Source organism: Tursiops truncatus, chromosome 18 (assembly GCF_011762595.2).
Source record: "Tursiops truncatus isolate mTurTru1 chromosome 18, mTurTru1.mat.Y, whole genome shotgun sequence".
Taxonomy (NCBI): domain Eukaryota; kingdom Metazoa; phylum Chordata; class Mammalia; order Artiodactyla; family Delphinidae; genus Tursiops; species Tursiops truncatus.
Window position 1 is genome coordinate 6052211 of NC_047051.1, and position 17002 is coordinate 6069212.

The following is a 17002-nucleotide window of genomic DNA, read 5'->3' on the forward strand; positions in this document are numbered from 1 at the left end:
TTTAACTCTTTGTGGTTTACTCTAATTGGGCATTTAGTTATCCTACAGAATGGTCTGTGGCTGTTCAAAGAACGCGATCATTAAATGCTATTCAACTAATTTCTGCTAATACTCTTGTGTGTATCCAATCTGAACACATCTGTTATATTATTCTTGTGGTTTGTGGCTTCAGAGGAGGATGCATGCCTTGTTGAGATGTCCTGTGAGATGAAAGGAACACAGTGGATGATACTATCACTTCCAAATGTAAATAGTTATATTTATTTATTACATTGCAAAAATGTATACCCATTACACCTTCACTTGCAAAACTATGATCATTTCTGTTTCTCCATGGCCCAGTTTCAGTTCTACATGTAATCATTCTCCTGGAGAGGCACAAACAATGATGACGTTTAAGAGTCTCAAGGTTAGGGAGTCATTTCATAGATACAAGTTTTTTTTTTTTTTTTTAAACTTCATAAAGCTAATAGTTCTTGGAAGGAACATGTAAAGAAGCTATCCATCATGTAAACCTCCTTATAAATAAATCTGTTAGAGGTTGGAAAGATCTTAAGAAAAGGAGGCACAAGAAAGGTGAGCTATGTGAACTTGGGCAAATTCCCACCTCAAAGAGCCTCATTTTCCTTGCAGAATGGGAGAATGAAAAACTATTTCACAAAGTAGTTTGAAGATCAAAATCCAAAGGAGATGATGCATGGGGAAATGCCTCATAAAACTCAAATGCAAAGAACAAATGTCAGGTACTAATACTGTTTTGAGGGAGGCAGATGCAAAAATGCTGCAGGAGAGGAGCATGAGGATGGGTGGGGACAGGGTAGACATCTGGATGGTTGAGCACCCACAGTGTCAAAAAGAGGGACAAAGAAGTGAGGAGACCCTGAGACAGACTCGTTTACTTCATGGCTTGGTACCAGGTATGGCTCTGGGGGTCAAGTCAATGATGGGTGGTGGTGAGAGGTGGTGTTTCCTAGTGCATGGGATTTGATGTCAGAAGAGCTGGCACTGCCAGTTGACAACTTGAAGACTTTGGGGAAGTTTCTCAAGCTCTTATCCCTCAGTTTCTGGTCTGTAAATGGCAGATAATGATAAGTGGTATTTTCAGCATTAAATGGGAATAACAGAAAAATTGACTTTGTAAACTAGAAAGGGCTGTGGTTATTCGATTGTAGATCAGCAGTGATTGACCAGCTCAGTCTCTGAAGTGCACCAGTGGTACCAGTCCACACCAGTAGCCATTGTGCTCCTCACCACCATGTGCTCCCTGTTTCACTTAAGAATGTCCTTAAGGACTTCCCTGGAAGTCCAGTGGTTAAGACTTCGCCTTCCAATGCAGGGGGTGCAGGTTCAATTCCTGGTGGGGGAGATAAGATCCCACATGCCTTGCGGCCAAAAAACCAAAACATAATACAGAAGCAATATTGTAACAAATTCAATAAAGACTTTAAAAATGGTCCATATCAAAAAAAATCTTAAAAAATATAAGAATGTCCTTATGGAAGCAGAAAAATTAGGTTTATTAAATGTCAGCCCTTGAGTACCTGTCTTTTCAATATTCTCTGTTATGAAATGGAAGTACACTTAAAGTACTTCTGCTGTATGATGGTTACGTGCATAAGGAAAAGTGCTCATTCAGTTGTTTGAGATGTGAGCTCAACTAGCCACTGCCTGCCCTCGCCCCCACGGAACAACAATTTTACTTAAAGAATGATTAACTGTCAAATTATTGTTATTCAGTCCTGGGTATTTGAATACCAGAATATTTCATATTGTTTCCCTTAACACAGAGGAGTTTTACACAGGGAACTATATTCAATATCTTGTAATAACCTAGAATGGAAAAGAATTTGAAAAAGAGTATATATATATATCTATATGTATCTATATATACCTGAATCACTGTACTGTACACCTGAAAGTAATACAACATTATAAGTCAACTGTACTTCAATTAATATTTTTAATTAAAAAAATACATGGAAGTTTTAAAGTTTGATGTAGTCCCATGTATCTATTTTTGCTCTTTGTTTTATATCCAAGAAATCCTTGCCAAGTCCAATGTTATGAAGCTTTTCCCTATGTTTTACTCTAGGAGTGTTATAGTTTCAGGCATTATATTTAGCTTTTTAATCAATTTTGAGTTAATTTTTGTTCATAGTGTAAGGATCCAACTTTGTGTGTGTGTGTATGTGTGTGTGTGTGTGTGGTTGTCCAGTTTCCCCAACACCATTTGTTGAAGAGACTATCCTTTTCCTATTGTCAAAGATTATATATCTGAGGATTTATCTCTGGGCTTTCTAGTCTATCCTGTTGGTCTATATGTCTTTATGTCAGTACCATACTATTTTGATTACTGTAGTTTTGTAATATGTTTTGAAATCAGGACATGTAAGGCCTGTAGCTTTGTTTTTCTTTCTCAAGATTGTTTTGCCTATTTGGGATTCTTTGAGATTCCATATGAATTTTAGGATTTTTTTCCTATTTCTTCAAAAAATGCCACTTCATAAGGATTTTGACTTTGATAGGGATTACATTGAATCTGTAGATTGCTTTGGGTAGTACAGACGTTTTAACAATATTAAGTCATCCAATCCATGAACATGAGATGTCTTTCCATTTATTTATGTCTTTTAAAATTTCTTCCAGTATTTTGTTTTCAGTGTACAAGTCTTTTGCCTCCTTGGTTAAATTTATTCCTAAATATTTCTTTTTTTTTTTTTGATGCTATTGTAAATAGGATTCTTTTCTTAATTTCATTTTCAAGTTGTTCATTAGTATATAGAAATGTTTAGAATTGTTAGTGTATAGAAATGCAACTAATTTTTGCATGTCAATTTTGTATCCTGCAAGTTTGCTTAATGTGTTTATTAGTTTCAACAGGGATGTATGTGTGTAATCTTTAAGGTTTCCTACAAATAAGATCATGTCATGCAAACAGAGATGAGTTTACTTCTTCCTTTGTAGTTTAGATGAAGTGGAAAGAGTAGACATCCTTGTCTTCTTCCTGATCTTAGAGAGAAAGCTTTCAGTTTTCCACTATTGAGTATGACATTACCTGTGGGATTTTCACATATGGCCTTTATTATGTTGAGGTAGTTTTCTCTTTCTAGTGTGTTGAGTGTTTTTATCATGAAAGGGTATTGAATTTTGTCAAACGCTTTTTCTGTATCAATTGAGATGACTGTGTGGTTTTCGTCCTTCATCCTGTTAACGTGATGCGTTACAGTGACTGATTTTACTGTCCTTGCATTCCAGGAATAAATCCCACCTGATCATGGTGTATAATCTTTTAAAAGTGTTGTTGAAGTTGCCTTGTTAGTATTTTGTTGAGGATTTTTGCATATTTTTCAGGGATATTAATCTGTAGTTTTCTTTTGCTATAGTATCTTTATCTGATTTTATTATCAAGGTAATGCTGGCCTTGTAAAATTAGTTAGGAAGTGTTCTCTCCTTTTCAACTTTTTGCAAGAGTTTGAGATGCTAGGTGTTAATTCTTCTTTAAATGTTTGGTAGACTTACTAGGAGGATAGCCTGTGGAAGTAGAGTCTAAGGAATACTAAAAGACACAAAAAAAGGCAACTTGCACAAATATGTTTACCATAGCACAATTGCTGGTAGTGAAAAATTGGAGTGACCCAAGTAACCAATGCACAGCAAATGTTAAGCAAACAATAGTACATCAGTATTAAAAAAAACTCTACGTAACCATTAATGTGACAAGTATATAGATTATATTCAATAAAAAATGAGCATACTCAATAGTTTAGAGTATAACTCACTGATTATAACTCTAAAAATTCAAGTTTCAATATCGATCAGAATGAGAAACATTTTAGTTGTTTTTTTTTTTTTTTTGGTAAAGTGGTTATGTGCACATTAACATTTATAAGTGACAGACAATCACTGCAGGACTATTCAGGTCTGGATACAAATAGGCCAGGACGAGCCATGTCAATGTTGGTGGAGGCCTCTCTGGGTACTCCCATCCACTCTCTGGCCTCCTATCTCCTCACGGTCTGGTCGGAGGGAGGAAGGTAGGGCAGGGCAGTTGTGGGGCTCCCATAGGCAAAGGCATTGACTGGGGGTCCATGAGGAGGGCCAGCAGAAATCGGGGTACCGGCTGGGGTTGCTTGGTTGACTTGGCGATATGTCACACGTCATCAGGTCCCTCTGGTTATTCCTGGATTGGCAGGGCTAAGGGTTTTGCAGTCCAATCCAACTATATTTACTCCACATTTCCTGAGTGCCTCTGTGTGCCAGGTGCTTCACGAGGCCTTGTGGCGGCTCGTGGGGCTGCATTAGCTAGGGGCCCTGCCCATAAACAGCTCTTATCTGAAGAGCATAAGCAGATACCAGGGAGTCTCCACCAGCCATGAAATGGACGGGCAGTGATATTTTAGATTCTTGAAGATAAAATGTACTGATAAACCCTACTGATTAATAAGTTGTCACGCTTTGGGGGCAATCGTTGACTAGGGCTGCTCTCGGGTGGCCTGACACCTGTGTTTCAGTGATTCATTGTGTCCCAGAGTAAGCTGGATTAAAAGGCTGGGGAGGCTCAGAAGGGAGGAAAAGTGACCAAAGCAAACCAAAACGGCAGCAACGCAAACAGGGCAACCTAGTCATAAATTGTATGACGTTTTGGAGGAAGACACGAATGAAAAGAATTCTTTTCCTGAAGGTAAATGTTTTGTTTTGTCTCCAAAGTATTGTTTCTTCCTGTAGCAAAAAAGTTAGGGCAAGATGCAACTGTCCTCAAGGTCAGCTTTAGACATTTTCCAACGCAAAAAAATATTAATGAGAAGAACTGTGTTGTTTTGTTCTACATTTTTGTAAATCACTTTAATATCTGGCTTGATAGAAGACAACTGGATTCTCATATCTGCTTCTGCATCCAGTCTGTTGTGATGTCACACATTAGGTACAACTCCAGGTACACCGGTGAGAGAATGAAAGGGAAAAAGGCAAATAAAATCATATTATTTTGAAAGTAGTTTTGACCTCTCCTATCCACTGAAATGGTCTTGGGGATGCCAGGGGGCAGTGTTTTGAGACCCGCTCTTTAGAGGATCCAACTCTTCCTGGGGCTGGAGGGGTCACACCCCCTCTTTCGCAAACCTTAGGGCACTTGAAAGACCTGTTCTTTCTTCTCTGGGTCAAGAATAAATGCAAGTTTCCAAGACTCAAAGCCACGATTGCTTTCTGAGAGGAGGGTAAGAAAACCACTTCTCATTATTTTTTAGTGAGACACCCGTGGAAATCACTCCTGCAAATCTCTCAGTTGGATTAGTTGCTACAAAGGGACTGCAGATGGTGTTGGGTGAGGGTGGACGAGGAATGGTTTGGAAGGAACAGTACAGAGGGGGCGGGGGATGGGAACTGAGCAGGGGCCCCCTGGGAGGGCTCAGGACACACTCAGGTCCCCATTAAAACTGGGCTGTCTGAATACTGTTACACTCCCCTCTGGTTTTCTCCTTGCCTAATCTTTTCCTGAAATTTCTCTTTCACACCCACAATGGGGGCAGACACAGGGATCTCCCTGGCCTCTCTCCTTTATCCTATTCCATTTCCCTCTCTCTAGACTAGCATACCTTGCTATCCAGTTGAAATCTTAGTGCTTGTGTGGCCTTGAGCAAATTGTCAACTTCTCTAAACTTCACTTTCCTGATCTGTAAATGGGAGATTATAGCAGTATCTACCCCGGAATACTGTGCAATCACACAAGAAAATGCATGCAAATCACTTAGCACAGTCAGCATCTGGCATGCAACAGACACTCATTCACATTAGCCATTATTAAGAAGCATCTCTGGTAAGGCCCCTGTGAGGTGTAAGAACCAATTGACACTTCTTCTGTAATACAGGGCTTTACTTCATATCCCCTCCATAGTTTATTAAAGGCCTCCAAAGCAATAATAGTTCGAATTTTGTTTATATCCTACCTGGGGGTGGCAAGTCTGGGAGCATCCTCTTGTGCCAAAGGCTTCAGTATTCACCTAATTATCTTCAGCAGCAAACACTGGCCACAGTAATCCTATTGGCACAACTCCTCCCTTTCTTGCTGCTTCTCCTCATTCTTTTTAAACCAAGACCGGTCTTAGGCTCACCTGAAATTTATCATGGATCACACAGCAAGTGCAGAAATGCAGAGCCATTTCTCCATGGATCATTTCCACTCAGCTGCTTGCTTTTCTCCCTGGCTTGCTGGGCTGGGGGATGGGGGAGGGGGGTGATTGTGGCCACAGCAGCTGCAGTCCTTCCCTGGGGCTCCATTCCCCCGAGGCAGAAGGAGTTGAACCATCCACTTGGTCACAAGGTCCTTGCCACCCTTTGCCCAACTGCTCAATTCTGAGGCTAATTTGGCAGAAAACAGGACTTGCATTGAGTTAGTGAGGATCAGGTCTTACGTCCTCTCTTATAGACATTTTTCCTCATTTCTTTATGAGCTCAGGTTAATAAAGTAATAGACCTTTATTAAAAAAAGAAAAAAAACCCTTGGGGATTCCCTAGCGGTCCAGTGGTTAAGACTCTACACTTCCACTGCGGCGGGTGCGGGTTCAACACCTGGTCGCAGAAATAAGATCCCACGTGCCACTCAGCCAAAAAATTAAAAACAAAAACGAAAACAACAGCAACAAAACTTTTTTTTTTTTTCAGTTTATCATCCCAAGGTACTCAGATTTGACAACTGGATTATTTAGGGAGTTGTCTATCAGTCACTTATCCAACATATATTTCTTGAGAGTTTCCCATGTTACGGACATAATTCTCTGTTCCGGAGATCCAGCAATGAACAGGGCAGACATGCTTCCATCTCTGATAGAAGAGGATGAGGGGCAGAAAACACACAAGGAAGCAAACCGGAAAATAGCCTGGAGGCCAGATGTACCAGGTAGAGATTTTGGTTAATAGCAACAGAAACTGACTTTGTTTTAACAAAAGTTGCAGGGGGTACTCATAGAATGGAAGGAAAGGCTGAAGAATCAAGATCTGGAAGCTCCCAAACCAGAATAACTTTGAGGATCTAGGAAACTAGAAATGACTGACAGACGGACAGTATCTTTTCAGCACACCCACTCAAACCAGTCAGGTCCTGCCTTCCCCCCCACCGCCCCTGCTTCTTCGTAGCTCCTTCTGAGTCAAGATCTTTGCCTGGAGAGAGGGCAGCTGGTTGGTCTAGCTTGACTCACATACCCACCTCTTGGGCAGGGGAGGGCAGGCCATCTGTATTGACAGTCCCTCCAAGATTCTCTCAGATGGTTAGAGTGGTAACTCCCCAAAGCAAACGTGGGGTGCTGTTGCAGAAGCAGGAGAGATGGCTCCCAAGCAGACAAAAAGAACAGCTGTGCCCCAGTTTAAAGCAGTTTCATAGGAGAAGCCTAGGTAGCGGTTTTAGCTTAGGCGGGCGTTCCAAAAATGGACGTGATTTTGGTTTGCATTAATTAGATCCATCTGGGTTTCAAGGTGGAACCAACCCCACAGTTCCCTATAATGGTGAGAATAGGATTGAGGATCTAAGTTTAGTCATTTTGAGAAGGACACTGACAATTTAAAATTTATCAGGATCGTGAAGGATCTGGGAAGCCTGATGTATGAAGAATAAAGAAGCTGCTGTAAATAGTCCAGAGCCCCTCAAAGAGAGGCTAGTGCCTCACTACTGTGCTGTAGCCTAGAGTTAAATAGGAAGTTTCATTCCCTCTCTAAACATAGCTTATTATATAATCTTAGTCTATCAAAGGAAAACTTTAAAACAGTGTCTCAAATTTGCTATTTCTGCACATTTTTGTTTATTCCTCTGTAAAATGAATTCGAGCCAGATAACCTTTGGAATCTCCTCCAGTTTTAAAATTCTGTGCTCTACAGATCTCATCATCTTTATCAAGCTGTTATGAGACAGCTATGTTGTAAAAAAAATTTATTATTAACTTGGTAACTTTGCTTGCCAAAATTTATTCTATAATATTTTTGTTTTTTCCAAGAGTGTTCAACTACTCTTCATAATCTTCCTTTAAGTAGAGCAGAGTCAAATGGAACTTCTTCCATTTTAAAGATCAGGAAAGGAGAAATATAGTGGTTCATAGATACGGGTACAATACATGTCATTCTGTCTGTTTACACTGATGTATTATTCTTGTCCCTTTTGTAATAATTATACATCAGACACTGTTAGAGAGTCACGTTGTGAGAAGATTATTGTCAAAGAGGAAATTTTATATTTATCCAGAAGTTATCTATGGGGCAAGGTCTATTTGGTTATTTAGTCATGCCAAAGTCTTAAAAACAAGTTAAGATGATATGTGAGCATAGGAACTCAATGATGAAACCTAAGATCTTTCAAGAGGAAGAAACAATTACAATTTGCAATTCAATTAGAAAAACACAATTAAAGGAATAAGAGTGTCTCTTCTCCAGCTGAATATTAAAGTTCACCACAAAGGAAAGCCTCGTGTGCAACATAGTTGTGGCTAGTTAACTACAGTATGTGGTCTGGAGTGAGTGCCAGCTCAGGGCCAGATCATGAACTCTACAGGAGCCAGAGATCAAGGGTCATTTATGAAGCAACGCTTAGAATCACATAACTTGTAAATGCCTGTCTATTGCAATATTTCACAACAAACAATGCACTCCCTATCTTTTCCCTTGACATTCAATATGCAATTGCTCAGAAATGTCACATGCTTGGGCTTATTAATAAAGAATTATTGGGCTTCCCTGGTGGCGCAGTGGTTAAGAATCCACCTGCCAATGCAGGGGACACAGGTTGGAGCCCTGGTCTGGGAAGATCCCACATGCCACGGAGCAACTAAGCCTGTGAGCCACAACTACTGAGCCTGCACTCAAGAGCACACGGGCCACAACTACTGAGCCCACCCACTGCATCTACTGAAGCCCACGCACTCTGGAGCCCGTGCTCCACAACAAGAGAAGCCACCGCAATGAGAAGCCCACACACCGCAACGAAGAGTAGCCCCTGCTCGCCGCAACTAGAGGAAGCCCGCGCACAGCAACGAAGACCCAACACAGCCAAAAATAATAAATAAAAATGAATAAATTTATTTTTTTAAAAAAGAATTACTGATACGTTGACAATGAACTGAATCCAAGGCAAAGCTGACTGGTCTCTGCAAACAAGCTGAATCAATTCCCAAGGCGCTGGGCCACTAAGTTCATCTTCCTGACCCTGGGATAGAATGAAAAGGTCAGACTGCAGACCCCACGTCTGGAACAGCGTGACCTCAGAAAGAGCAGGAGGATAGACGTCAGTCTTGCTTGAGTTCTGGTCTTCTTGATTTGCCTCTGCCACGGGAGCTGTGTGACTCTGGAATCTTGTGTAAGATTCTGTACTTCTCTGGGCTTTATTTATTTCACCTGTAAAAGGAGTGAAGCAGTCACTCTCCAAGGACGTTGTAAAAGTATCACAGATTAGGTGATGGGAAAATATGATGGTTCTATGCACAGTCGGCGTTCTGCTTTCAGAGCAAATCTGCATTCAGGTAAAGGGATAGTCTTTCCCATCCCATCTGCTGATCTGACAGGTATGCCCTGCAGGCCTTGCCCAGGTTATTCTTTTGTTTTGTTTTGTTTTCCTCTTTTTTTTTTTTGGCCCTGATCCATAATTGAATAGGTGTGCAGGTCTGGGTCCCTTATTTCTGCTGCTCACGGGCCCACTGCGCCGGGGTCAGGGTTTTCTGCTCAAAGGCATGGATGTGCAGGAGCTCTTCTGCTGGGCAAGTGTTCACAAGCCCGTGTCTCTGAAGCAGCGGCTTCCCCTTGAACTTGGCCGACACCACAAGGACGCGGAGGCTGGACGCGCAACAGTTGGGAGTCGTGTCCCCCACTTCCACGTGCTCCATCTCCAGGTCCCTGTGCAGCTTCTCCCTGGAGGTGCTGGGCGCTGAGTTCCACTGTGGCCCCCAAGCGGGGACGAACTGCAACTCGGACCCCTGCCGCACTGATATTCTTTGGTTTTTACTTTTGTCTCATCAGTGGTTGTCAAGACATATCCTCATTTCAACAGTCCAGTGTTTACACATTCTGGGCACCGTTCCAGAAGCTGGGGATACAGTCATGGACCGAAAACTCTAGAAAATTCCTGCTCCCGTGGACATTCTAGTAAGTGCAGACTAATATAATACATCAGGTGTTGGCGGTAAGTGCTTGGAGGAAAAATAAAGCTGGTTACAGGGTCAGGTCCCACCTAGAGGGGGACGGGGATGCTGTTTTAGCTGGGGAGGGTCTCCTTGAGAAGGTGACATCTAAAGAGCTGTGCGTGAATGGAGGGGGGCGTCCCCACAGTCTCCGGGCAAGAGCAGTCCGGGGAGTGGGCTTGAGGTGCTTTTGGACAAGGCACCCATCTTTCCATTCTGCACTGGCCCTGGTGCTCCTCGTGGCCGGGAGGAGTGTCATCCTCCTTGGCCCTGGCCTTGGGTGGCCCCTCCTGGGGAGCCTGAGTTTAAAACCCTGCTGATACTCTTGCTGCTTTTCCTCGGGTCCTGTTGCCCTCTGCTGGGCAGACCAGGTGTTAGCGCTCCCTCAAAGTCAGTGAAGAGAGTGCTCCCGAATCACGAATTTCAAAATCCAATTTGAGGGGATAGTTGAATCATCAATGTTCTCCCTCTGGGCTTTGAAGCCTGCTGCAAATTTGAGTAACTGATTCCAAAGTGAATTGCCTTGTAGGTAGATGGGTTTTGTTTCAAAACAAGCAATCACAAACCTTAGTATCCAGACCTAAGATGTAAAGTACAGCAGAAACATAACATTTGGAACTGTTGGCAATACTGTTTTATTGCGCCATCTTGTAATATTGCTTACTGTGTATGAAATATTCTTTATAATTAAAAAGTTATTGGAAGGGACCCACACTTTAATGGTATCTGTGTCCAGGATTTAAAGAACCTAATAACTCCAGTTTCCAAGTTCCATATATCTGGTGATTTTTCATTTTATTGGACATAGGGGGAATTACCTAGGGACTATTTATTTAATGATTGTAAGACATCAAGAATTTAACATCTAACCATTAAATCACTGCCTGTAAGATAGCCTCTCCTTTTGGCAATGATGGTACCAGAACCATGGGAAAAAAGTCATTAAAATTGGACTTCTGCTGTCTTTATTCCACCGTGTGTGTGTGTGTGTGTGTGTGTGTGAGTGTGTGCACGTGTGTGTGCAGTGTATGTGAGCATCAGTGAAAGGTGAAAGATGAGCTTCCTCTGTGTGCAAGGACAGGGGTGTGACGAACACAACTAAGGTTCCTGTCTAGACTCTACTGCAGTCTAAGTGCAGTGCCACAGGCTTCATCTGCCTTATCTCATTTAAATTTCACAGCAGCTTTGCAAGAGAGGTATTATACGTCCCACAGAAAACTGGGCATCAGTGAAGCTAAATAACTTGCCCAAGGTTGTTAATCTAGTAACTGACAGTCTGGATACAATGCCCCAACCACCTGACTCCAAAGCCCCATGTCCTTCCACTATGCAGTGTGGCTGCCTGATGAATGGCTCTCATCCTGAGTAGTTCTGTACAGAACTAAAGTCCTAAGGACCTAACAGATTGTGCAATGCAGTGGTACATTTCAATTTGCAGATGGCAAAATTGCAGCCCCAGGGAATGAAGTGACCTGTTCTAAGCTGGGTATTAAGAGGAAGAGCTGGACTTGGACCCCAAGTCTCCCTACCCCTAGTTCAGTGCTCCTTCCAATATATCATGGTGCTAGAATAACTTAGTTATAGAAACTGGGGAGAAGTTTTTAATCCCCACTTTCCTATCTCCTGTGTGGTCTTTGGGCACTCCAATAACTACCTAGAGTGGGAGATATAAAAGAATGACCTGGTATAAGAGTTTAAATGAATTATATATTGGTCGTGGTCTCACAGAAAGGAAACAGAAAGGAAGCTACCCAAATAGGCTGCCCACCATCACTTTACTATCACCCAGTGCAACCTTCCAATCAGTTGATCAATCAAGCAATAGGTACTGAGCATCTTCTATGAGCCAAGTACCAAGATGGGTGCTAGACAACTAGAAATGAGTAACCGCCAGTGGGGGACTCACAGTCAAATGGGGTGAACAAACATGTAAACAAAAGTACGTTGCAACGCAAGTCCCATACATACTGTGCTACAGGACCACAGGGAGAACAGCAGCAAATTCCCCTTACAGAATCCGGGAAGGCTCCACTGAGGGACACACCTTCACTCACAGCAGGATACCTTCAATACAGTGATGCTATTCACACAGCGTTTTTCTAGTCCTTCTAACAGTGCAGTATGCCTCCTTCAATTTCAACTTGTATAGCTAGGAGGATTGTAAGATAATCTAGGAAAAAATAGGAAAAAGTTTTGTGAGTGATTGAATTATTTTGGTTAATAAGGAACAGAGCTGTGGGTTACTAAAAGATTGTGGTGAATTTGAATTCTCTAGAGGAATTGGACAGCAAATGAAAGTGTAATTTCAGCTTGGTTAAACACAAAGTAATTGGGATCGTTAAATTGGTATGCCAATTTAATTAAAAATTTAAAGCAAAAACAAAGCTGTTAGCTAAAAGGATGACTATTATATAATCTTAATGAGTTTTCAATTTAAACATTTTTCCAATTAGAATTGGGATTAATTTTTAGGGGTCCCAGATATATCACACTGAACTCAGGAAAAAAAATAAGAGGGTCTAGGAATGATTAATACACCTCTCTTATTCCAGATAGATTAGAGAATTACACACTTTTAAAGTTTTATAAAACAGAAAATGGAATTGATTATTTATTAAATCTCAGAATTGGGAAAGACTGTTTAGGTTCAAAAGGAATAGAAGAGCAACAGGGGGAAAAAATGTACAAACTTAACTAAAAATGAGTAAAATTTCCCTATGTGTAAAATTAAGAAACACCATCAAAATACAAGACAAACTCTAGCGGGGGCGGGGGGATAGTTACAGCAATAAACTAATAATTATATAAATTATGTGAATATTAATTTAAGTTATCTATTAAAATTATATAAGCTAATGATTACAAAAAATGATAAGAAATTCTCTAACACGCTGATAGATAATAGATGTGTTAGTCAGCTATTATTACAATATTACTGCATAACAAGTCCCCTTAAAACTCACTGGCTTTTAACAACAGCATCTATTCTCACACAAGTCTGCTGTTTGGCTGACTTAGATTGCACCGAGCCGGGTGACTCTGCTTCTTCAGGCTCCAAGTTTGCTGGGCTTGGCTCCAGGATGCAGTTTGGGTACAGGTCTGTTCCAAGTGTGCTCATCACTCTAAGGCCAGTGATTACCCAGGGCTGGTTGTCATGGTGACAGCACTAGTGCAAGAGATGCACCAATCTGAGCAAGCATAATTAAAGCCTTTTGCTTGTGTCACGTCTGCTATTGTTCTGTTGGCCAAAGCAAGTCATATGGCCAAGCCCAACATCATTGGGGTGGAGAATGGTACTCCATCCACACTGGGAGGGGAAGCTGAATTAATCTAAATGATCACAATGGGAAAAAGAAATAAACTGGCAACCCACAAAATAGGAAACCCACAATTAATAGACATATGGAAAGATGAGCAACTCTATTAGTAATATAAAATGGAAATTAAAATTGCATTGAGGTAGCACTCATTACTTATTTATAAAGAAAGTGTTAAAATGAAATCACTCACGGTAAAAATTCTTCCCAAGAAGAACTACATGAAATCCAGATGGTTTTACGGATGAGTTCAATTAAATTTTCTAGAAACAAATTATTTCATCTTATGTAAATTCCTCCAGAGGACTGAAAGGGTGGAAATATTCCTAATGCACTTTAGGGCATCAAAACAAGGAAAGAACACAAGAATAAGGAAAATTGCGGTTCAATCTCACTCTTAAGCGTAGATATAAAAATTCCAGGTAAAACATTACTAAACAGAATCTAACTGTGTAAAAAACATAGCATAACATAACGAACCCCTGAATAGCATGGCTTAAATAAAAGAGAAGTTTCTAGTGTGGTTGGTCTAGGCTGGCAGACAGCTCTGCTTCAACAGGTCATCCAGAGACCTGGGTTCCTTTTACTTTGTTGCTAGGTCATTCCCGAGAGTCCTGTACTCATCTGAATCATCAGAACTGGGCCACTTCCACATCAGTGTCGTGGTCAGCACAGGTGAGGAAAAGCTGAGTCCAGGGAAAGCAGTGATTCTTTCAGTAGGCGCTACCTGGAGGCTGCACCATCACTCCTGGGGTGAGTAGAATCTCTTTGGGTGGCTGTGTGCCCAGGAAGAGATGGATGGATTTTTGGAGACAACTGGCAACCTGCTACACTAGGAATACTTTTAACAAAAGACGTGCAAGATCTATAGCAGAATATCATAAGGTCTTATTGGAGGACACTGAAGAACGCCCAAGAAAATGGAATAATATTCATGTTTTTGGAAAGGAATACTCAGTATCATGAAGTTGTTTATTCTCTCCAAATTCCAAAGAAAATCTGAAAGGAATCTTCATTAAAATTGACAGGTTCGGGCTGCCCTGGTGGCGCAGTGGTTGAGAATCTGCCTGCCAATGCAGGGGACACGGGTTCGAGCCCTGGTCCGGGAAGATCCCATGTGCTGCGGAGCAACTAGGCCCGTGCGCCACAACTACTGAGCCTGTGCGTCTGGAGCCTGTGCTCCTCAACAAGAGAGGCTGCGACAGTGAGAGGCCCGCGCACCGCGATGAAGAGCGGCCCCCACTCGCCGCAACTAGAGAAAGCCCTCGCACAGAAACGAAGACCCAACACAGCCAAATATAAATAAATTAATTAATTTAAAAAAATTGACAGGTTCGTTCTAAAGAGTCAAGAAGCATAAGGTAGAAGAACTTGCTCTAGCTGATATAAAGACTTATAACTTTGTAGCCCTGTGCCACCAGGGAAGTCCCTTGACTATTTTAAAATGAAGACTTCTTCAAAAAATACCATAATGTCAACGTAAATTAAGTAATTCACTGGGAGAACATATTTGTAATACATACAATCAACAAAGAATTAGAATCCAGAATATGCTATGAACTTCTATAAATCTATAAGATAAATCACAAAATAGAAATGAGAAAATGTGCAAAAGAGGTGGACTGGTATTTCACAGAAGAGAAAATATGTATGGCACGTAACCATGAGAAGACATGTTCTATTTCATTAGTAATCAGGGCAATATCAAGTCAGACCACAGCAAGATGTTATTTTATACCCACAACAATTGCTTGCCAACAGTGAAGAAGTCTGACCATGTCAAGTGTTGGAGAGAATGAGGATAAATGGTATATATTGCTGGTGGAAATGTACATTGGTACAGCTGATGTTTCCGTTGGTACATTGCAAAAATATTTAGCATTATATTGAATGCTTTTTTTTTTTGTGGTACGCGGGCCTCTCACTGTTGTGGCCTCTCCCGTTGCGGAGCACAGGCTCCGGACGCGCAGGCTCAGCGGCCATGGCTCACGGGCCCAGCCGCTCTGCGGCATGTGGGATCTTCCCGGACCGGGGCACGAACCCGCGTCCCCTGCATCGGCAGGCGGACTCTCAACCACTGCGCCACCAGGGAAGCCCTTGAATGCTTTTTGATACACAAGATGATTTTTATGAGATGTTCATATGGATTTATAATTTAAAAAAACCCTGAAAACAACCCAACAGGAAAATGATGGATATTATATAGCAGTGAAAAAACAAATGAACTTAAATTATGTGCCATAACATAGGTGAATCTTAGAAACATAATGTTGAGTGAACTAGCAAGTTGCAGAACTCTATTAGGTATGATATCATTTTTATAAGGCTAAAAAACCAAATTCACTAATACATTATTCAGTTATATATACATATATGATAAAGTTATTTTAAAAGAAAGATAAGAGAATAATGGGCATAAAATACAGGATACAGGTTCTCCTGGGGATGGAGTGAGGAAGAGGCAAGAGGATAGAGGAGTTATTCAGGATGGATGCAAGTTACTGGCTGAGTTATGGGTTCACCTGTGTTATTTTGTTCTGTAACATATGTACATGTCACATATTCTTCTGTATTTTCCAATATTATATTTAAAAACATGATAAAGAAAAACGAAAGAACTTGGATACTATTTATATTTATCAAATTTGCAAGCATTTTAAAGGAGATTAAAAGAAATATGAAATAGCTTTTCTTGTACATTCATGATAGGAGTATAAACTGGTGCAGGCGTTTTTATTTGGATCTCTCTCTATTTATGTGTATATATATATGTTGTGTGGCATATATGATATATATATATGCCACACAAGTATTTGATATAAGTATATACAAACACCTGTATACAATATATACACACATATATAATTTGTTATATATATATGTAGTCATTAGTTAATATTCTCTAACCCAATAATTCAATTTTGGGAAAATAAAAGCTAAAAAAAAAACCTGAAATTAAAAAAAAAAACACCTCAAAATTAGTTGTTAAAATTAGAAAAAAAGTTATGAACACAAAGATGTAGTTAGAAGTTCTTTTCTACCTGGGCACTTTGTCACTTTCCTTCCCTCAGAGGCACCGCCAGGCATACACAGTACCAGTGGAGGACACGCTCATGTCCAAAGTCGAGACCCACCCCCTCCAAGTTTCCATCGTGTTGTCCCATTTATTTCTTCCGCAGTCCTCGCACCAGCTGTCATTACCCAGAATGTAAATTCCCTGAGAGGAGGGACCTCACACTGCGCTGGGGTGAAGTAGGTGCCCAGTAAGCACCTGTGGAGGAATGAACACCTCGCGAAAGAGGAAAAGACCTTTCTTGGAGCAAACCGGTCAAGATATGGGAGGCCTGGAGGAATATAAGTACCTTGTGTACCAGTACTGTGCACATTTTGTAACCATGTCTGATTTTTTTGGTCAGTATTCACTGCTCTCCAGAGAAATGACTTTCTGGGATCCTAGGTAAAATGCTAGGGGATTTCCATTCTCCTAAAAAAAGCCTCTTGCAACGTCTTCTGTGATTTGGTTTTTAGACACTATAG

At 41.0% G+C, this 17002-nt stretch overlaps 1 pseudogene; it reads right to left on the minus strand.

Moving 5' to 3' along the window:
- Positions 1–9582: 9582 nt before the first annotated feature.
- LOC101335904 (bolA-like protein 2 pseudogene) lies at positions 9583–13266 on the minus strand (annotated as a pseudogene).
- Positions 13267–17002: the final 3736 nt, after the last annotated feature.